Consider the following 22,936-nt stretch of genomic DNA (forward strand, 5'->3'; position numbering starts at 1 on the left):
GAATAGGCATTTGTCCACCATCAACCCCACTAGCAACGCATGTAAGATTTGCACCATGTGGAAAGTATCCATGACTTTCACACATTTGTATTTGATAGGCAGAAGAGAAGTGACATACAGGAAATAACACCTCTTCACAGAGCTAATCCCACATGAATTCCACAGCCCCAGGCTCCCTGCCACCCTATGCCTAGGGAGAGTGTGCCAGGGCCCAGGGAAATGAACAGAGCAGTGGCCACTGGAACCTCCTAGCCAGGACTCCTACTGCTGATTTCCACACCAATCAGTCCTCCTGCCTCACACTCTATATCCATACCACTGACAATTTAGCCATTCCTTGGGACAACTGTCTACAGTGGACTCTGTCCCTTGCACATCCTTGATCACCATGGACACCAGATACTGTGGCAATAATGAGTGATAGGACTGAGGAAGCTACATTGCCTCCTCGGGGTATCCAACCAATTTAGGACCATCCTGCTGTGAGTGTTCTCTAGCCAAAACCATCAGGAACACATCTGTAGCCTAACAAAGTTTGGCTTTTTCCTCATTGCACTGATGAAGAATGCACACCTTCGAGATCCATGAGGGTGTCTCAATAAGTGGGTGTTAGTTAGGACTTGTAGAATTTGGGCTTCTGTTAAATGATTTTGTGAAGGGTTCAAAGAAGTGGAGATTTGCTCTAGATTGTGTGGTATTAGAAAGTGGAGATAATTCTGGGAAGATGGCTAGAATTGACAGTGTGCAACTCCAGAGGTTGGGTCATAAAAGTCACTGTGGCTTCCTGCTTTTGTTTTCCCTCTTTCTCTGTCTCTCTCTTTCTTCCCATCCCTTGGATCACTGCTCTGAAGAAAGTCAGCTGCCATGTTGTGAGAACACTCAGGCAACCTTTGTAGAGTCCTACACGGCAAGGAACTGAGACCTCCAGCTAATGACTACGTGAATGAGCTATCTTGGAAGCAGATCTCACAGCCCCAGGTAAGCCTTTTGATAGCATACGATCATGGCCTACATATTGATTGCAACCTCTTGAGAAAACCTGAGCCACAGCCACCCATCTAAGTCACTCCTGAATTCCCAACTGACACAAATTTCAAGGTAATATTTTATTTTTTAAATTTTTGAGTCACTACAGTTTGGGGTAAACGGTTACACAGCAATAGCCAACTAATACATTAACTGAGCTGTAAACTGGGGGTGATTATTCTTCACCAACAGAAGTTTATGGAGGTCAAATGAGATAATATAACCCATGAAACACTATCATACAGTGGGTTTGGGTTTCCCTGAAATCAATAACTGAAATGGATTTTAGTACACTGGGTGTTCATTAAGGAGTTCCCTTGATATCAACACTTGTTGAAATAAATGGAAGGAAGCAGTATTGGGATAGAGAAGTTGAACTGTCATCAAGGTCCAACAAGAGCCTCAACCAACCCCACAGGAAGCTCTGGAGCTAGAATGGTTCTTCAGCTTACTCCCCACTTGGGCAAGAACAGTCACTGAAGGTGAGCAAACTAGGAAGATCTAAGTTGTCTCTCTGCAGCTGTGAGCCTGCCTGCTGACAGTATTCCCAGCAGCTATGGAACAATTCAGAACATTTTCAATTGTCCATACCCCCTGTAGTGCCACCGAAAGCATTGTCCAATCATCAGAATGCCCTTCAAGGCAGTAACCAAGACTTTAATTTAAACTCCACCTTTGGGATCCTACTGCTATGTTTCTATTTTTATCTATTGAATTTTTTGATACTTAAAAGTTCTTTTGTTTTCAATTTTTGTCAACTTTTTTGACAGCTGAAGAAATAAAGAGATTCTTTGGACAAATTAAGTGTTTTCCATTCTCTCCACCTTCCAGTTCTTTATAAAAAACACGATTTAAAATTGTCTTTCTACTATTAATTTTCTATTTTCCGGCTTTCACTCATTAATTAGGCAGAGTGTTTTTTCTATTTATCACTACTGATACTCAAGCTATTGTTTCTTTTGTTTGTTTTGTTTTTGTTTTTTGTTTGTTTGTTTGTTTTTTAAGCTCTTTATTGGAATATAATTGCTTTACACTGTTGTGCCAGTTTTTGCTGTACAATGAAGTGAATCAGCTGTATTTATACATATATCCCCATATCCCCTCCCTCTTGAGTATCCCTCCCACCCTCCCTATCCAAGCCCTCTAGGTCATCACCCATCATCAAGTTGATCTCCCTGTGTTATGCAGCAGATTCCCACTAACTATCTATTTTACATTTGGTAGTGTGCATATGTCAATGCTACTCTCTCACTTCGTCTCAGCTTCCCATTTGCTCCCCTCCCTTGTCCTCAAGTCTGCTCTCTACATCTGCATCTTTATTCTTGCCCTGTCACTGGGTTCATCAGTACCATATTCTTTTAGATTGCATTTATATGAGTTAGCATACGGTATTTGTTTTTCTCTTTCTGGCTTACTTCACTCTGTATGACAGTCTCTAGGTCCATCCACCTCACTACAAATAACTCAATTTCATTCCTTTATATAGCTGAGTAGTATTCCATTGTATATATGTGCCACATCTTCTTTATCCATTCATCAGTTGATGGGCATTTAGGTTGCTTCCATGTCCTGGCTATTGTAAATAGTGCTGCAATAAACATTGTGATACATATCTCTTTTTGGATTATGGTTTTCTCTGGGTATATGCCCAAGTGGGATTACTGGATTACATGGTAGTTCTATTTTTAGTTTTTGAGGGAACTCCATACTGTTTTCCATAGTGACTGTATCAATTTACAACCCTACCAACAGTGCTAGAGGGTTCCCTTTTCTCCATACCCTCTCCAGCATTTAATGTTTCTAGATTTTTTGATGAAGGCCATTTTGACCAGTGTGAAGTCATACATCATTATGGCTTTGACTTGCATTTCTCTAATAATTAGTGTTGTTGAACATCTTTTCAGGTGTTTGTTAGCCATCTGCATGTCTTCTTTGGAGAAATGTCTATTTAGGTCTTCTGTGCATTTGTGGATTGGGTTATTTGCTTTTTTGGTATTAAGCTGCATGAGCTGCTTGTATATTTTGGAGATTAATCCCTTGTCTGTTGCTTCATTGGCAAATATTTTCTCCCATTCTGAGGGTTGTCTTCTTGTCTTGTTTATGGTTTCTTTCGCTGTGCAAAAGCTTTTAAGTTTCATGAGATCCCATTTGTTTATTCTTGATTTTATTTCCATGAATCTAGAAGGTGGGTCAAAAAGGATCTTGCTTTGATGGATGTCATAGAGTGTTCTGCCTATGTTTTCCTCTCAGAGTTTTATACTGACTGGCCTTCCATTTAGCTCTTTAATCCATTTTGAGTTTATTTTTGTGTATGGTGTTAGGAAGTGTTCTAATTTCATTCTTTTACATGTGGTTGTCCAATTTTCCCAGCACAACTTATTGAAGAGGCTGTCTTTTTTTCCATTGTATATTCTTGCCTCCTTTGTCAAAGATAAGGTGCCCATATGTGCTTGGGTTTATCTCTGGGTTCTCTATTGTGATCCATTGATCTCTATTTCTGTTTTTGTGCCAGTACCATACTGTCTTGATCACTGTAGCCTTGTAGTATAGTTTGAAGTCAGGAAGCCTGATTCCACCAACTCCATCTTTCCTTCTCAATATTTCTTTGGCTATTTGGGGTCTTTTGTGGTCTGTTCTAGTTCTGTGAAAAATGCCATTGGTAATTTGATAGGGATTGTGTTGAATTTGTAAATTGCTTTGGATAGTATAGTCATTTTCACAATGTTGATTCTTCCAATCCAAGAACATGGTATGGCCCTCCATCCGTTTGTATCGTCTTTGATTTCTTTCATCAGTGTCTTAAAGTTTTCTGCATACAGGCCTTTTCCCTCTTTAGGCAGATTTATTCCTAGGTATTTTATTCTTTTGGTTGCAATGGTAAATGGGAGTGTTTCCTTAATTTCTCTTTCTGCTCTTTGGTTGTTAGTGTATAGGAATGCAAGAGATTTCTGTGCATTAGTTTTGTATCCTGCTACTTTACTAAATTCATCAATTAGTGCTAGCAGTATTCTGGTAGCTTCTTTAGGGTTTTCTATGTATAATATCATGTCATCTTCAAAGAGTGACAATTTTACTTCTTTTCCAATTTGGATTCATTTTATTCCTTTTCCTTCTCTGATTACTGTGGCTAAAACTTCCATTACTATGTTGAACAATAGTGGTGAGAGCAGGCATCCTTGTCTTTTTCCTGTTCTTAGAGGGAATGCTTTCAGTTTTTCACCATTGAGAATGATATTGGCTGTTGGTTTGTCATATGTGGCTTTTATTTATGTTGAGGTACTTTCCTACTATGCCCATTTTCTGGAGAGTTTTTATCATAAATGCATGTTGAATTCTGTCAAAAGCTTTTTCTGCATCTATAGAGGTGATCATGGTTTGTATCTTTCAATTTGTTAGTATGATGTATCACATTGATTGAGTTGCGTATATTGCAGAATCTTTGCATTCCAAGGATAAATCCCACTTGATCATGGTGTATGATCTTTTTAATGTGCTGTTGGATTCTGTTTGCTAGTATTTTGTTGAGGATTTTTGCATCTATATTCATCAGTGATATTGGCCTGTAATTTTCTTTTTTGTGACATCTTTGCCTGGTTTTGGTATCAGGGTGATGGTGGCCTCGTATAATGAGTTTGGGTGTGTTCCTCCTTCTGCTATATTTATTGTTTTTTCTAATTGGAAAAAGGACAGTGAAAGTTTTCTGGTACTGATGTTACTAACAAAAGCAGAAATTTAAGTGAGTTACTGGTTTCAAGAAACTGCGGAGAATACATTATCATGTGTGAGGTAACCTACCTGGGTTGACAATGGTGAATATGAATAATCCAGTAGTGTTTTTTTTCAAATAAAGGAAAATACTTTGGAAGTGCTTTTAGAATGACATATTTATTTTTTTTTTACATCTTTATTAGAGTATAATTGCTTTACAATCTTGTGTTAGTTTCTGTTGTACAACAAAGTGAGTCAACTATATTTATACATATATCCCCATATCCCCTCCCTCTTGAGCGTCCCTTCCACCCTCCCCATCCCACCCCTCTATGTTGTCACAAAGCACCCAGTTGCTATCTATATTACATTTGGTAGTGTATATATGTCTATGGTACTGTCTCACTACATCCCAGCCTTCCCTTCCCCCTCCCATGTCAAGTCTGTTCTCTACATCTGTGTCTTTATTCCTGCCCTGCCACTAGGTTCTTCAGTACCCTTTTTTTTTAAGATTCCATATATATGCATTAGCATACAGTATTTGTTTTTCTCTTTCTGACTTACTTCACTCTGTATGACAGACTCTAGGTCCATCCACCTCACTACAAATAACTCAATTTTGTTCCTTTTTATAACTGAGTAATATTCCATTGTATATATGTGCCACATCTTCTTTATCCTAGGATGACATATTTAAAAAGGAATTTTGTAGCAGATACATATTGTGATTATGTGTTTGTGTGTCTAGGGAAGATGGAATATGACTCCTGTTGGGGGATGTGTAAGAGGATATTTGCAGTTACTACTGCCAATTTGTCAGTATACTCACAGATATTCATTCATTCACTCATTCATTCACTCATTCATTCTCTCAAACACACTCAGGCAAACAGATTCTTCCTTAAAAGAGTCTAGAGCTGAAGGGAGCTCCTTCAACATGTTTCAGAGACCTAGTGTACTGCATGTTAAGAGGGCTGTCAAAAGCAATATTTTAGTTCCACAAGTCACATATTTCAGAATCAAAGTAAGTCTGAGCAGTGTTTTTGTTAATTAATATTAATATTTGTTTCACATTCCTAAATATTCAGAGATTTACCTGAAAGGTTTAATTGTACTTCTATCAACTAAAGACGTCTCTACAGCAGCAATCATCTTGAACGTCACAAATAATTGGAACCATGCATCTTCAGGCAGAAAAGACAATGACTCACTCTTCCCAGAACTCAAGGCAGAGCACAAGTAAATGTTTAATAGCTTTAACAATCCTCATCTAAAACCTCATCATCTAAAATGCTAGGCCTTTATCAATACATCACTAGTCTAACTGCCCAGCCCACTCTTCTCCCCTGAGCCTCAAACTCTCAATCACAACTTCATATGGAACAAGGTCGGTGCTAGTACCCACCACCCCATGCAGGCTGTGATCTATGAAATGTGTGACAACCAAGGCCTTCCAAGAGATATCTGGATCACTATTAATGTGCCTTCACCTTCACCAAGCGTGAAGTCCTTTGTCTCCTGTCTGTCTCTCCAGCTGTGCTTGTGTGTGTAGGGGAGGCATGAACTGAATATCTTAGTACAGTGCTCATGGGAGCTTTAGTTTCAGTGAGCACACAGAGCAGTCACCCTGCACACAAAGCAATAATGCCATGGATTTTGCTAACTACAAGTCCACTAGGGCCACTGAGTATGAACTCCAAACTTAGAAGAGGAACTGGGGAGGAAGTGTGTGGAGGTGGAGGCTGTGGGGAAAAGGAACACACAAATATGGAACCATGTCTAGATGTCTGAGTGTCAGCCTCAGAAGAGGGCCCTTCACACGGAATTTCTTGGCACACTGGGAAAAATTTTAGCCCCCAAGCTTGGGCATCAGAGACAATAGGGGTAGGGATACTGATCATAAAGAGAGATTATAAAGGGTCCCATGCTGGGCTGGGCCTCATCAGCTCCCTGGAGCTTTCTCTATACCATAGATTTCTAAAAGGATATGAACATTTTACATTTTCAACAATATAAACATTTTAAATTTTAATGGATTCTGCCAAACAAAACTTAAAATTATCAAAATTTGAAGTGAAAACTCACAGTCTATGAGAAAGGCATGTTTCCCAACACTCTTTCCACCTAAAATTTAGTATATTCTCTGTCCCAGCCTTTCTACTTTTGAAAATTTATCTTATTTAATGTATTATCTCAAGTTCTACATTAGGACTTATGTAGTTATTGTAGCTGAGATTTTCATGGCTTTATTTGGCATTTCTGCTGCTCTTAATGAGAATTCTAGGTGGATATCATTTCACTTTTCTATAAAATTATTTCTATATCAAGGAAATATCAATGTATTACTTTTGCCAGTAATACATATGCCAATTTTTCTTCCCGTATTTTCATATTCCTTTAAATTTTTTGCAAGCATAGTGTGTCCTCTTAAATTTCATTTTAAATTTAATCTAAATTTAATAGATTTTTATGATTAAGAAAATAATGTGGTTCAATATTTAAAAGTTAATGAAGATTACCTAGAGGTCATAGAACTCCGACCTTTGAATTGATCAGTGTTACAGAGCATCCCCAAGCAATGCAGCCTCCAGGAGCCGTGAGGCATACCTTGGGCTTTAGGGTAAGTGCAGATTTTGAGTCCCTGCTCAGCATTTTCCTAGTACTGTACCCTGCTGCAAGTGATGAACTGGCTCTAACTTTCATCTTGTTTGCAGGTAGGACAGTGATAATAATACCTATTGTGAAAGATCTGATAACAATTGAAGATCAACTGATAAGTTCTGTCCAAGGAGAAGCAGATTGGTGACTTCATATCCGTCCCTCAGGTCTCCTTCCCCATGCTCATACCTGGGCTTGTCCCTACAGACCATGGCTTCTCAGGAATTAACCACATAATGATTATTGCTGAGTAGGGGATTGATCATGATTTCCATTTTCTTATTTATGTTTTCTATGTTTCTAGACTACAGAAAATATTTTACTATCTTAATAAAAATCATGTTGTGCATTTTTGTTCTGACTGCAAGCTTGTAATAGCCACTAGCTTACTCAGTATAATTTGATACCTTTTTTATGATATTTACCTGTGACATGATAGAGAGGATGAGGTTGCTGAGCAGGAGATTTCATCATAATTTCTTTTTACTTATTCTTTCAGCAATTGCAAAAATAACCATTTAGCAAATTTTGTTTCCTTTTCTCAAATAATATTTTTCGTTGAAGAAGATTTAGAAATTGGAGGTCACTGACCACTAATGTAAAGAGAGCTATGTATGTATGTGTGTATAAGAGACAGAGAGCAGTTAATATAAATATATGTATGTACACACACGTGCACACACACACACTCAGCCTCATAAGACATACATACTTTGTGTGTATAATTTTTCCATATCCAGAAATATGTTTCCACAATATTCCCAACCAGGAATATACCACAAAATTACCATATTTTTATGTCAGTTATTTCTGATGATTTCAAAATTAATAAATATGTTCCAAAAATAAATGCAATGGAGAAATAAGGACTTATTATAACAAATTTTCTTGTATCTTTCTTTCATCATGCACAGCAAAATGTCCACTCTTGATAATTCAGATTTTATTTTATTCTCCAGATACATGTTCATGTATTATAAAGGTAGGTTAACATGAACATATATACTCTTCCTCAAAATTTGGATCACAGTATATATACTGTACTTTAATTCACTTTCTATTATTTACCTCATTGTTTTTTTTGTTAAGAACTCTTGTTGAGATACCTCATTGCTTTTTGTACTTTTATCTTTATATGCTTGATTCATAGTTGTTTTCTGAATTATTTCACTGTAGACTTTGAAGAATCCTCTTTTAAGTAATCTGAAGTTGTCCCCCGGTATCTGCAGGGGATTGGTTCCAGGAACCCCTGCATTATATCAAAATCCTCAGATGCTCAAGTCCTATAGTTGACCCTCCATATCGATTTTGCATCTGTGGATTCAACCAACAGGCCATGTAGTACTGTTTGTATTTATTTAAAAAAAATCTGCATGTAAAAAATGGACCCTTGCAGTTCAAACCTGTGTTGCCTATAAAACGTCCCAAATATTTTTTTAATAATTCATCTTTCTTTATATGAGACTTTTTTGGATGGATGGACATCTTCTTAACTTCACTTTAATTTTTCTAAGTAAATTTGTAACGTAGTTAAAAGCTTTTTCAGAGTCATATGGCTAGTTTTTAATTCCCTTGATGTCTATATCATGCCTACAATGTACACAACTCACCTACTTAGTGCTAAAGAAGATGAGGGAGATGAAATCCTGCTGTAGACCTGGATATAGAGCCAAAAGAAATGGTGGTGTGTGGGGTCCAGGCAGAAGTATGGGAAATATGTGACCTCCGAGCAGAGAAGGACATAACATGAACAGAATTAAGAAGTTGGTGTCTTTTTATTTATTTGTTTGTTTATTTGGCTGTGCGGTGCATCATGTGGGATCTTAGTTCCCCAACCAGGGATCCAACCCAGGGCCCCTGAATTGGGACCGTGGAGTCTTAACCAAGTCCCAAGAACAGAATTAAGTCAGAGGCATTTTCTATGTTACCTACTTTAAGCAAACAAGCATTCAATTATTATTCACAAGTGTATAATTATGCCCAAAGCTTTTTCCATTGTGTCCTAAAGCCTTCAAGGCTTTGAATGCAGAAATCCCCAGTTTTCCTGGTAGCTGATGCAACACTATCTATTGCTCAATTTTTTTCTGCCATGAGTTGTTTAACTTTTACATGTAAAAAAATCAGTGAGGACTTCCCTGGCAGTCCAGTGGTTAGGACTCAGTTCTTTCACTGCAGGGGCTGGGTTCAATCCCTGGTTGGGGAACTAAGATCCCACAAATTGAGTGGCGCCAGCCAAAAACAAAAACCAAAAAACATAAAACAAAAATAATCAGTGAATTAATTTAACAAGTTCTGTATTGCCAAAAGAAATAAGTTAAAAGTGTTTAAAGTAAATATTTATAAACAATATTATAGACTTTATGCTAATGTGCTTAACCAAGGAAGGCTTTTACTAATCAGCAGAGAAGTGGACAAAAGAGATCAACAAATAATACACCTAAAAAGCAAACTCCTTCTCCAATAAACTTCTAGACAGATGCCAAACCACATTAGCTTAAAAAATGAAAATTAGGAGATATTATAATAAGTGAAAAAGTCAATTTGAAGAAAAAAAATTTTTAAGCTCTTTATTGGAATATATTTGCTTTACACTCTTGTACCAGTTTTTGAGGTACACCAAAGTGAATCAGCTGTATTTATACATATATCCCCATATCCCCTCCCTCCCACGACTCCCTCCCCCACTCCCTGTCCTGACCCTCTAAGGCATCTCCCATCATCAAGTTGATCTCCTTTTGTTATACAGCAACTTCCCACTAGCTATCTATTTTACAGTTGGTAGTGTAAATATGTCTCTGCTATTCTCTCACTTCGTCCCAGCTTCCCCTTCACCCCCCACCACATCCCCGTGTCCTCAAGTCCATTTTCCACTTTTGTATCCCCACTCTTGCCTGTCACTGGGTTCATCAGTACCATTTCTTCAGATTCCATATATATGTGTTAGTATACAGTATTTGTTTTTCTCTTTCTGGCTTACTTCACTCGGTATGACAGACTCTAGGTCTATCCACCTCATGACATATAGTTCAATTTCATTCCTTTTTATGGCTGAGTAATATTCCATTGTATATATGTGCCACATCTTCTTTATCCATTCATCTGTTGATGGGCACTCCTTAAAAAACTAAAAATGGAACTACCATATGACCCAGTAATCCCACTACTGGGCATATACCCAGAGAAAACCATAATCCAAAAAGAAACATGTAGCATAATGTTCATTGCAGCACTATTTACAATAGCCAGGACATGAAGAAAAATTTTAAGTGATAGTAACTTTTAAAAATAATACACAAACAAATTAAATGCTTTAAAATAGTTTAAATAGGTAAAAACACTACCTAAGGAGAAATGCATTTGGAAACTTTACACCGGATCTATTTAACACTGGATATCTGTGAGTCATGGTGATGGAATCATATAGATAAAAGATGCAGAATGATTTTATTCTCTTAAATATACATTTATAGTGTTTAATATTTTCTAATTAGCCAAATTTGAAACACTTGAAAATATAATAATAATAATAATAATAATAATAATAATAATAAAAATAATAATAAATTGACCAAAAAATCACATATGTTTTGGGGTTTGGAAAAAAGTTCACACTTTGCTGGGTTTTTTTTTTTTAAGATGACAGCTCTTGACAGTTTATCTGCGTGTGTGTATGTTTTTGTCTTACACTTCTATCACCCAAAATGTTCACAACTCTTGTGCAGATTTCTCTCCAGCTCATTCAAGGTATGGATTTCTTCTCTCAGGTCATAGAGACTCAGGACGAGATTGCTGTTAGGAGATAGAAAATTCCAGAAAGTTCTGCCTGATGCCCCCTACTCACTCCCTCCCCTTTGCAAAGTTAGCTGGTCTGAGACTTCCAGAATTCCAATTCTGGCTCTGACAAACAGGGAGCATCTATCCACATTATCTACATTTTTTAAAAGGAAAAAGCATGGCTTTCTTTCCCCTAATATTATTTCAGTGACCACTAAGCTCTGTTTCCTATTTCCTTTATGCTTTCCATATCTGTCCCTGGTATGCCCTCTCTGGGATGGGCTGAACTTATTTCTTGTCATGCAGCTACTTTCAGATCTTTCTGCCACTTTGCCCTTCCTTAAGAAAATCCCATGTATGGCAGGAAGAGTTTATTAAAACTATCCATGGTGGTATCATACTCCTTCAGCAGACCTCGGTCACAGTGTCTGCATCTCCGTGTAGCATCTGAATGACTCCTGACAAGCTCTTATACCTCACTAAGCCTCAGCAGCCTCAGAGAGGGAAAGAACCTGGTGATTTTGCGTATCAGAGTCCTGATCAGAACACGTGAATGAAGAGACTATAAAGCAGGAGGCACAGAGACTGGCATGCAGGATGCCCTCAGAGTTCCCTGGATCTGTAGCTACAAGTACCTGGGACCTATACCTCCTGACTCTAGCTAACTGCCTCTGCATGGGTGGCTTGGTTTGTAATGGCTCTCTTGGTGTTAGGCTGGTAGCAAACTTGGGGGGAAGGGGACAGTAAGAACTGGTAGTTAAGTCTCCTCTGGCCCCCAGGGCTCTCCTCTCTATGCTCTTGGAGAAAGAACTTCTTCTGAGGACTCATCTTGCTTTTGTGGCCCTGACAAGGTAGTTTGGGGCCTACTCTTGGTTTCCTTGACAGTTCCCTTCAACTTTCCAAAAATCCATGGCTCCATCCCACAGATTTTCCTCACAAATACCCTGTGAAGACATGGTCACTGCCTACATGCCACACTATGGGTGAGTTGGTCACCATGAGGTCCTGGCCTTAGGACCCTACAGGGCTGGCGAGGTTGTGGGATCCTCCCCACCCCAACCCACAGAACACCCAGTGGACTCCACTTTAGATGGACGATTGTGGTGCAAGGGCTCAGGCTGATTGTTTTTCACTCTTCTGAGAATGTGGGCTGAGTGAGCCCTAAGACACATGTCATGGTTTCATGTGACAAACCTCTCCTCTTGTGGCTACTATGATCATGGCTGATGTAAAATCCTCCCTCTGCTAGAGGAGAAAGACCTGAATCATGTGATTCCTTGAGACCTGCAGAGCTCTAGGCTCATAACCACTCCTTCAAAACCACTGCAGTGAAAGACTTGACCAAACACTAGCATGGCTTCTAGCAGCTTAAGGCTATGTCCCTAGAGATAACCCCAGCCCTGCCCACCCCTCCCCCCCACCTTTAACAGTATGCCAGAAAAAGCTCAGTGCTAGCAATAGAATTTGCTGTTTGTTCCATCTAAAACTTGGTAGTAGACAGGCCCCAGTACTCACTATTAGAGCAGTTAGAAATCTTGCAGTTATTAATCCTTTATCTTCCCTTTCAGATAATGTTTCCTCAAGGACTGAGAGCCACCTCTTTGAAGTGCAAACACTCAGGGAGATAATCCTCCCTCCTGTTTCCAGTCCCTGTGGGAGGATAAGGGCCTAACTTCAGCTAGTGCCTTGCTTCAATTTACACCACTGCTTCCTGTCATGAATATAAGAGGAGATTGTTTCTCTTCCAGATAAGTGATAATTAACAAATCCAAGTAGCCTCATCACAGGGAATACCCCCCCTCCCCGCCAAAACCCACCCCCACCCAAACACCACTCAGCGACTTTCCCTTAGCATAACCCCATCTGTAAAAAGTCTCCAGCCTTCTTTTCAGGGATTCAAGTTCAGTTCACACTGGACTCGCCTCCATATATAGTTACTGTCCTTATCACTTTTACTAGTGTCTGGCCTTGTTTATCTTTGACACATCTCAGGATAAAGATTTGGAGAGTGGGGAGGGTAACTGGGGTGGAGAGTGTTGAAAAGCTTGGGATTCATACTTGAATGGGAGAGGGGCAGAGTTATGACCCTTACCTTTGAATCCTTACATCAACCATTCAGGGTTGATTGTATTACTCCCATTGAAATTTCTTGAGGCTTGATTTATGGCCAAGCACATTCTGGAATTTTCCATCCACAGTTGTTATGTTCAGTGTTCTATTCTGATTGAATTAATTTTGTCACTCATGTTGTTTAAAATTTCAACATCTAACTGATTTTTTGTCTGTTTGCTTTACTTGTAATTCAGTGAGCTGGGTTAAAATCCCTCACTGTGACTGTGGATTTGTTTATTTCTCCATTTACTTCTGTCAATTTTTGCTGCATGTATTTTGACTCCTATGATAAGAGGTGTGCAAATTTAGAACTTCTTTTTAAATATATTCTTACTGAACCAGAACTTTTATCATTATGAAATATCTTTTCTATGGTTATGTTTTTCTTAAAGTATTTTTCTCTTATTAATAGGATTATAACAATTTGATTTCTTTTGCTACTTTTGGATATTTCTCAATCTTGATCTCTTCAAATACTTTTCCACTCTTCTCCTTCTTTCTTGGACTCTAATTAAACATGTGTTAGATTTATTTACCATATTCCCTTTAACTCTCACCCACTCTCTTTTGATACTTTCCATCATTCTGTCTCTCCAGGTTACATTCTGTACATTTTCTTTAGACCTATATTTCATTTTTCTAATTATTCTTTCAAGTAGGAAATTTACCTTTGATCTTTGAACCACAGCACCAAACATTCAGGGCATATTTTATGATGTCCCTGGAATATTAAAGGGAGGTAAGGGTTAGAGATGTTAAGTGAATGTTCCCAGGTGACCCAGCATGAAAAACGCAGAGCCCAAACTAACATCATAGATTAGACTTTCAGCCCAAGTCCTTCCCACTGTGCTTACTTTCTCCTGGGCTGTGGATCCTCCCAATCTCTCATATCCAAGAAAATAAAACCATAGTGAGGTCTTCCAACATTTTGAGAGCTGTGCAATACTTCTTTTTAGATTATAAAATTCAGTGATTTTGCTTCATTAATCATATTTTTTCTAGGACTTTGTTCTGGCATTTGGAGCATTGATGTATTGTTCCCAAATCAGATTACAATGATCAAGTTAGTTCATTTCAAGGAAGAGCAAATCCCAGGATGTTTACCCAGGGAAGTATGGCAGTTGTTCTGAATATGAAAGTTTTGGTATACATCTTTCATCCCATCAGGAGCAAAGTGGAGACAGAGCAATGAGTGATATCCAAATGGGGCCCTGTGTAGTCAGTATGACTGCAACATATCAGCAAGCAGAATAGATGGCCAAACATTTAACTCTTTCATTCTCCTTTCTCCAACTTGGCAGTCTGAGGAATACTAAGATTAATTACTTTATTATAGTGGTGGTATCAGTGGAGTGAACATGTATAGCAGACTTTCTTAGTATTCATGGACTCCTTCATTCTCTCCACTTCCCCCAGACTCCATCCTCTCCCACAGGTACACTCACTTGCCTCCTGTCATCACTCTGATGACCACTTCCCCTCATTCTCAACCCAACTTTGATCTGGCTCCCTTATCTCAACTAATTTTTGGAGCGGTTCGGGATCTTGACCATGGGGGCCATCTGTATAATGTCAGACAGGCCATCCAGACAGTACAGTTTGGTGCTGCCCAAGTTCAAGGGTTAGAGTTATGAAAGAAGAGTCAGAGTGATGGTTACTATCTAGGATCAGGGAGGTAAATCTGCCCTCTATCCCATCTATTGATAATGGGATAATGATAATATTGCATAATACCAGCTACCTACCATAATAACCAGCTCTGAGCCTATGGCCTCATCTCAGGAAAATTCTTTTCAATGAACCAAAGGCATTATCAAGACAACATGTATGTAAATATGTGGAGAGGAATAATTCCCCCAAAGAAAGAGATGTAGAACTCAGAGGATGGAACCTCAGGGAGGTGGTTTGAGATCACAGTGAGAACTTTGGCAAAGTACAGAGAATGTACAGGTGAGGCAGCTCAAGAAGGAGTTGTATTAGTCTCATGTAGAAATGCTAGGTACTCTGCTGGAGGCAGGAAAAGTTGATGATCTGTCCTTTTCATTACTAGGAGTTAATATTCTCAGTCATCTAAGGGCAGGTTCAGAGAAGTAACAACATGGAACAGGCTGACTACAGAAAGACCAGGGGAGATTGTCTGAAGGCAGAGGAGGAAACTTCTGCCAAGAAGATGGAGCAACGCCTCGCCAGTACCTCAGTTTGCCTTAACTTGACAGTATGGGGGCTGGAGGTTCTGCGATCCTTCTATGAGTCTAATATTGAGGCAGGCCTTCTTAATCCATACAAAGATGGAGCTTTCCTCCTTTGTCTGAGAGGGGCGCTCGATGCCTTGCTCATAAAGGGTCCCCCCTTCAATCCCAGGCTGACATGGGGGCTTTACTTCCCCAGGCTAAGGGTTGAGATTCTATTTAGCTGCCATCATGGCATTCATTTCTCTGGCCCACTGCCAGGAGCTGGACCCTCCTTGGGAGAAAACAGGGTTCTGTGAGCCAAAGAGCCAGAAGTTGGCCACTGCCAGTGAGCAGAGGGTTTCCTGAGGCAGGAGTGGAAGGCAGAGGGCAAAGATGGTAGAGGAGACAGAAGGACAGCTCTCTCAGGGGTACTGTCCATCCCTCCCCACACATGTCACATTAACCCACCTGGTCCTTCAGAGGAGCCCAGGGCAGCCTGAGATAGGTACGATTCCTCAGATAAAGAGCCAACTGAGAAGCACTATGGCTTTCAACTCTATCAGAGTGACCCTAGCGGCAATTATGGAGGATGGAAAGCCACCTTTGGAAATAACAGTGCTGCAGCTGTGTCAATGTTAAAAGAAGACTACAAAGAAGGAGAAATGACTTTGAAGTCAGCACTTGCTTTAGCTATCAAAGTCCTAACTAAGACCATGGATATTAGTAAGCTCTCTGCTGAAAAAGTGGAAATTGCCACACTAACAAGAGAGAATAGAAAGACAGTCATCAGAGTTCTCAAACAAAAGGAAATGGAACAGTTGATCAAAAAAACACAAGGAAGGAGAAGCTAAAGCTGAGCGTGAGAAGAAAGAAAAAGAACAGAAAGAAAAAGAAAAATAGAAGATGAAATCAGGGATTTTATAATTCACTTGGGGCACCATTTCAGTGTAAAAGCTGTCTTACTCCTCCACATTGAGAAAGCTTTGACTTTTGTTTTTTTTAACGTGTCTAGTGGGAAAATAGGATGGTACCAACAGAATTGGGTCTTGTTATTGCTGTCCATGTGAATATTGTAATGGTGATTACTCTTTATGGCCATTAAAAAAAAAAAAAAAAGAACCGAGACAGGTGCAGAGGCCATCAGGAGAGAAGATGGTGATCATAAGAGGGTTGTGGAACCTCAGCCCCTATGCTGAGCTGGGACCTGACGCTGTCCTCCTTCTGCGGAAGGTCTGCCCCCATGGCTGCTCCGTTTCCCAGGCCCAAGTCTGACTGAGCTCACGCAGGTGCCAAAGTTCCAAGCAGCACCCATTGGGGCCCCAGCCCAACATGTGCATATTTTCCATTCCTACCTGGAGTGCCTGGGCCATCCCAGGGCAGGTGAAGGACAGGGCTGCAGCAGGGGCGCCATTTCCTCTTTCTCCTCTCTTCTTCCCTGACCTCCACCACAGTAGAGCTTCTCTCCCTTCCCTTTGCTTTCTCTCTCCCCCTCGTCTCTATGCCCCTATGTCTCTCCCATCTCTCCCTCCTACCTTCACTCCTTTTCTGTCTTCATTCCCCTCCATCTCCCTCCCTGCCTCCTGATCCCCTCCTCACTCACCTTCCTGCCCCAGCATCCTGGGCGATCCCTGGGGAGGGGGTATCCTGGTCTTGGCAGAGTTCTGGATGCTCAGTGAGGTAGCAGAGCCCTGGGTTCCCACCCCATTCCCTATTCTCTCCACAGCCTCCAGTGGGGCTCTGGAGGAAGGGAGGGAGGGAAAGGAAAGCCTGCAGCATGGGTTTGAAATGCTGGTCCTTGTGGCACAGGAGAAGGGAGTCAGGGCAGTCTGGGTAGGAACTACCCAGGGGAAGGAGAGGAAGGAGGGAAGGAGGGAAAGAGGGAGAGACAGAGGGAGAGAGGCTTTGCAACCCTGAACTGTCAATCACTTCTTTCTATTTTTGGTTTTGGACAGTGCCATCCGGGATTGTTTCCCCAAGTTGTTATGCCCGGTGAGTGCCAACGTTCGTCATTGTCTCTTAGTAACCTTGGTGATCTCTGCACCTGGCCTCAAGCCCTTTGGTCTTGCCTAGATTATACATTTGCATCAGACCCTTAACCATCTTAGGGGACATGGAGTCCTAAAAATGACGTGGATACACTCCCTCAAAAATCACCCATAAATACACTCACACAGACACACACACACACACACACACACACACATTACATATACTGGAGATGTCCACGACCTCACGATGAAGACATCCACTGTAAGCTTTCCCATGGACTTTCCAGGGCCCTTTCACACCTGACGTCTAACCCTCACCCTCCTGGGCCCATCCTTTCCCCTGATCATCCAGGGCCACTCCCCTGGTCTCCACTCCTGACTTCCTCTTCCCCTCTCCAGGATGGCCAGGAGTTACCCTCACCAATTATCGTTGACATTGGCACTCCCTATGTAATAAAGCCCTGCGAGGTGAGGAAAAGCAGCAAACAACACTTGGGGTGTTATGGGGAGGCTTTATCAGCCACACAGTCTTAAATGCCTTTTGATTCCAGGAAAGCTATAAAGGATCTGAGACATTGAAGAGTATTGTCCTGCAATTCCTGCAGCAGTAAGTACCCCTGGGAAATTGAGCAAGGGGACGAGGGCTAGGACAGGTGAGGCCACCCAAGCTCGGGTCTGCTTATGGGAGTTTTCACGTCTCACTTAGGTCCAGACCACACATACAGCCTGTCCTCATTGCTCCCCCTCAGGTATTACTTGATCCATGACTATGGAGACCGACAGCATCTCCTGGGTGCTTATCACGAGGAGGCCTGCTTCTCCCTGACCATTGCCGTCCACCCCGAGGACCCAGCCCCATGAGTATCACAGCCCGGGCTCTGCTCCCAGGCCGTGTAGCTCCCCAGCAGACACAGGCCAGCTCCTGCAAGCACCCACACTGGCCGGACCACCACCCACTCTTCCTCTTTGTCTCCTAGGAGCAGCTTGGGCGAGTACTTCAAGGACAGCAGGAATATGAAGAAGCTCAAGGACCCCCGTGAGTGTGTGATGGGAAGACTGAGTGGGAAAGGGTGGTGAAGGGGTCAATCATAGGTTCCAGGGCCAGGCAGCCCCTGACCTCCGCTTGCTTCCCTTCCCCCAACAGACCTGCGGCTCCAGCTGCTGAAGCACACAAAAGGTGACATTCTGTGGGCCCTCTGGGCATTGCCCAAGACTCAGCATGACCTCAGCTCCTTCCTGGTGGACTTGTGGTTCCAGACGGTGAGTGCCTGCTTCCTCCCTGGGGCGGGCCCAGGAAGCTGCAGGTGGGTAGGAGGTTGAGGCGGTGACTGAGTGCCTGGGCTCTTCCCTTTCAGGAAACGATGCTCTGCTTCTCTGTCAATGGGGTGTTCAAGATAGGTGAGTGTGTGTAGATCCCTCCCCAGATGCCCCACTGCTCCCTCCCCCTGGCCTGTCTCCCTCCCAGAACCCTCCAGGCTTCCCTGACCCCTTCCCTTCTGTTCCCTCCCCTTCCCTCCCCTCCTTTGCCTTCTCATCCCATCCCCCCTGGGTTCTCTAGCCCTCAGTCTTCCCACAGCCAACCCATGTCTGAGCTGTGTCCATGTCTGTCTGCCCCACACACCCTGGGCGTTAGGGACATAGGCTGTGGCGTTTGGTGGCTCTCATCCCAGATCCTTACTCTGAGAACTTAGGCCATTACTTAACCTCGCAGTTTCCTCATTTGCAAAATGGGGTAGTGATATCCACCTCTCGGGCAGCAATGAAAAATGCATCTCATGAACTTGTGAAGTGGTTTTCATGGGGCCCTGTCACTGGGGGCAGACTGCTCCTATGGTTGCCCTCCCCATTCTGGACACCCTGGCCCTGGTGAACAACTGTCCCCTCAGTCTGAGTGTCAAGTCATGACCCTGACTGGGGACCCCCGTGTGAGTGTGTAAAGCACCCGTGGCTCTAAGGGGTACTGTTGTTTGTTGTTGAAGTGGAAGGAGGTTCTCAGGGCTGTGTGCGCGCCTTCACCCGGGCCTTCATCACTAGCACTGCTAGCCATTCCAGGTGAGAGCCATGTTGTGGGTGGGAACGCCCATCCCAGCCTGGGCTCAGGGGCGTGGGAATGTGGTGATGCAGACCGTAGGGTTAGTCAGCATGATGGAAAGCCAGCAGGTAGATCCAAGGTGCAGTGTCGGCTAGTGGTTAAGAAGAGCATGGGCTCTGGAAGCGGCATATGGGTTCTCTCCTTGACCCAACACTCACTTGCTGTGTGACCTCGATGAAGTCACTTGACCTCTCTGTGACTCATTGTCTTGTTCTGAAAATGGGGATCAGACTGTCCAGTCCTTGGGCTGTTGTAAAGGGGAAATGCAAAATCGTCCCTGGGTTGGAGATTAACCTATAACTCTAATGAAGGTGGTAGACAATTTCTCCAAAAGTAGGCTCTGTGGGAGGGGCAGAGGTACCAGTCAAGGAACCTGGGGGACAGACACAGGAGGGGTATGGAAAGAAACTAGTTGCTGAGTGGCAGTGGGAGCAGGATCATTGTTGGGGGTGTGGGGTGGTCCACCTTTCCAGTTGTCTGCGTGCCCCTTTTTGCTCCAGTCTATGCATCGTGAATGACGAGCTGTTTGTGAGGGATGCCAGCCCCAGTGAGACTCAGAGGATGTCCTCCATCCCAATGCCGACATCCACCTCCAGCTCCACGCAAGCCCTCTCCCAGGAGCAGCAGGAAATGATGCAGGCTTTCTCCACCCTGTCTGGGATGAAACTCGAGTGGTCTCAGAAGTGAGTGCTGGGTGTGCGTGGGAATGAGCTTGGGTTGGAAAAGGGGGGGGGGGAGGGTGGGAATCATGGAAACTCGCAGGCAATTTGGAAAAATAGCTTTTTGAATATTTTGCTTCCAAAAAGAAAAGTGAGCCCATGAAAAGAGTATCATACTATTATATGTGTACAGGGTTTTTAAGATAGTATAATGCCTAATGACATTATCTTGTATATGGAAAATCCGAGAGAATCCACACACACACCAAAAAACAAAACAAACAAGCAAACAAGACACCCCACTAGAACTAATAACCAAGTTCACCAAGGCTGCAGGATACAAGACCAATATACAAAACTTATTTGTATTTCTATGTACTTGCAATGAGTAACCCAAAAATGGAATGAAGAAAACAAACCCAGTCACCATAGCATCAAAAGAGTAAAATGCTTTGAAACAAATGTAACAAAAGAAGCACAAATCTCATACTCTGGAGTCTGTAAAACGCTGTTGAAAAAACAATAAAGACCTAAATAAGTGGAAAGACACTCCATTTTCATGGGTTGGAAGACTTAATATTATTAAGATGGCAATACTACCCAGAGCAAACTAGATTCAATGCAGTCCCTATCAGAATCCTTCTTTGCAAACATTGACAAGTTTATTCTAAACTTCATGTGGAAGTGCACCGAAACGATCTTGAAAGAGAAGAACAAAGTTAGAGGACTCACACTTCCCAATTTCAAAACTTGCTACAAAGCCACAGTAATCAAGACTATGTGGTACTGGTATGTGGACAGTATATGAATCCATGGAATAGAACTGATAGTCCACAAATAAACCCTCACATTTATGGTCAATTGATTATCAATCTCACAGAGTGCTGAAAAAATCTGATGGGAAAATAATAGTGTCTTCAACAAATGGTGCTGGGACAAGTGGATATCCACATGCAAACCAATGAATTTTGACCCCCGACTCACACATCATGTACAAACATAGACTAAAAATGGATCAAAGATCTAAAAGTAAGAGCTAAGACTATAAAAGTCTGGAAAGGAAACATAGGTATAAGTCTTCATGAATTAGGCAGTCATTTCTTACATGTGACACCAAAAGCACAAGCAACCAAAGGAAAAAGTAGATACACTGTTGACTTCATCAAAATTAAAACCTTTGGAGCATCAGTGCACAGTATCAAAAAGCTGAAAAGCCCACCAACAGAATGGGAGGAAATATTTGCAAACCACATATCTGGCAAGAATGTATGAAGAGCCCTGGCAACTCAACAGTAACAAGGCAAACAACCCAATTTTTTTAAAATGGGGAAAGGATCTGAACAGACATTTCTCCAAAGAAGATATATAAATGGCCAACAAGGAGATGAAAAACTTCTCAACGTCCTTAGTCATTAAAGAAATGCAAATTGAAACCACAATGAATTACCAGGTCACACCCACTAAGGTGGTTTTAATCAATGAAACGAATGATAACAAGTGTTGGTGAGGATGTGGAGACATTGGAATTCTCATGTATTACTGGTGGGAATATAAAATAGAGCAGTGGTTTGGGAAAACATTTTGGCACTTGCCCAAAATGTTAAACATGGAGTTACCATATGACTCAGTAATCCCACTCCCAAGTATCTTACCAGGAGAAATGGAAACCTATGTTGACTCTAAAACTTGTTCAGGAACATTCACAGCAGCGGAAAAGTGGAAACAACCCAATGTTCTTTAGCTGATGAATGGAAGAATAAATCTGGCCCATCCATATAGTAGAATGTTATTCAGTCATAAAAAAGAATACTGTTCTGGTACATGTCATGATGTGGATGAACCTTGAAAACATGATGCTAAGTGAAAGAAGCCAGTCACAAAAAGTCAAATATTGTATGAAATGTCCAGAATCGGCAAATCCACAGGGACCAAAGGCAGATTAGTGGTCGCCAGGGTCTGGGGGAAGGGGAGGAATAGGGAGTGATCACTAATGGTGAAGGAGTTTCTTTTTGAGGTGACAAAATTATTTTGGAGTTAGATAGCTGTGATGGTTGCACAAGCTTGTGAATGTACTATAAAGCACTGATTTGTATACTTTAAAGTGGTGTGTGCATTATATCTCAATAAAAGATGGTTAGAAACTTGTCCTTTAGAATTTGTCATTTGTTATTTTCTTGAACGTCGTTCTTGATCAATATATATTGAATTCCCTTGTTCTTTTGCACAGCTCTACTTTCTCTGTTTTGAATTCTAGTGGGCATGAATGCTAGTGATAGATGGTTTGGTTTCCACTGGGTCTTTCTTCGTCATTACACATAGTGTTCATACTGGTACATGTGTCCCAGCAAGAAAGTGGCATAGATTTAGCGGTGGCATTGCATGGTCAGCGTGTCTGTACTGTGGTGATAATGGAGATCACTTGTTCTTCTTCCACTGCAGGTGCCTTCAGGACAACGAATGGAACTACACCAGAGCTGGTCAGGTCTTCAGTATGCTCAAGGTGAGGTCTGGGAATCAAGTGGGTTAAAGATGAACATTTCTGGGCCTGCAGGGAGGCCAAGAAGGTGGAGGCTGGGGACTTGGGAAGGGAACTCAGAGAGTTGGCTCTTCTGACATCCTGACTCCTTCTCTCCAGACTGAGGGCAAGATCCCAGAGGAGGCCTTCAAAGAAACCCCCTAAAAGGAGCCCTTGGATGTCATCTTTGTCTTCACCCACATCATCTTTTCTCTCCAGCCTCGGGCCATGCC

The 22,936-nt window shown here is 41.8% G+C and overlaps 1 pseudogene; it reads left to right on the plus strand.

Moving 5' to 3' along the window:
• Positions 1–22,868, plus strand: part of LOC130841426 (nuclear RNA export factor 3-like) — a 579,609-nt pseudogene extending 556,741 nt beyond the window's left edge.
• The last annotated feature ends 68 nt before the right edge of the window (positions 22,869–22,936 follow it).

The sequence above is a fragment of the Hippopotamus amphibius genome, chromosome X (genome assembly GCF_030028045.1).
Source record: "Hippopotamus amphibius kiboko isolate mHipAmp2 chromosome X, mHipAmp2.hap2, whole genome shotgun sequence".
Classification (NCBI taxonomy): domain Eukaryota; kingdom Metazoa; phylum Chordata; class Mammalia; order Artiodactyla; family Hippopotamidae; genus Hippopotamus; species Hippopotamus amphibius.